At 48.1% G+C, this 395-nt stretch overlaps 1 protein-coding gene across 1 annotated transcript in view; it reads left to right on the top strand.

The window, feature by feature from the left end:
• Window positions 1–395, top strand: part of ALKBH8 (alkB, alkylation repair homolog 8 (E. coli)) — a 43,658-nt gene that overhangs the window by 34,062 nt on the left and 9,201 nt on the right. The window lies entirely within an intron of this gene.

Raw genomic sequence — 395 nt, 5'->3', positions numbered from 1 at the left:
TCAGGGGAGACCTTCTCACCCTCTACAACTCCCTGAAAGGAGGTTGTAGTCAGGTGGGGGTTGGTCTCTTCTCCCAGGCAACCAGCAGTAGGACAAGAGGGCACAGACTCAAGCCCTGCCAGGGGAGGTTTAGGTTGGATATTAGGAAGAGATTTTTTACAGAGAGAGTGATCAGGCATTGGAATGGGCTGCCCAGGGAGGTGGTGGATTCACCATCCCTGGAGGTTTTCAAGATGCAACTGGATGTGGCACTTCGTGCCATGGTCTAGTAACCACAGTAGGGTTACTTGGATCTTGGAGGTCTTTTCAAACCTGATTGATTCTGTGTTTCTGTGATTTGTGAATTATGTTATGTTTCTCTCACTCCGTTTTTTTCACTTTCAGACTGTTGTGAC

Source organism: Acanthisitta chloris, unplaced genomic scaffold (assembly GCF_000695815.1).
Source record: "Acanthisitta chloris isolate BGI_N310 unplaced genomic scaffold, ASM69581v1 scaffold452, whole genome shotgun sequence".
Classification (NCBI taxonomy): domain Eukaryota; kingdom Metazoa; phylum Chordata; class Aves; order Passeriformes; family Acanthisittidae; genus Acanthisitta; species Acanthisitta chloris.
This window is presented reverse-complemented; position numbering and strand designations above follow the sequence as displayed.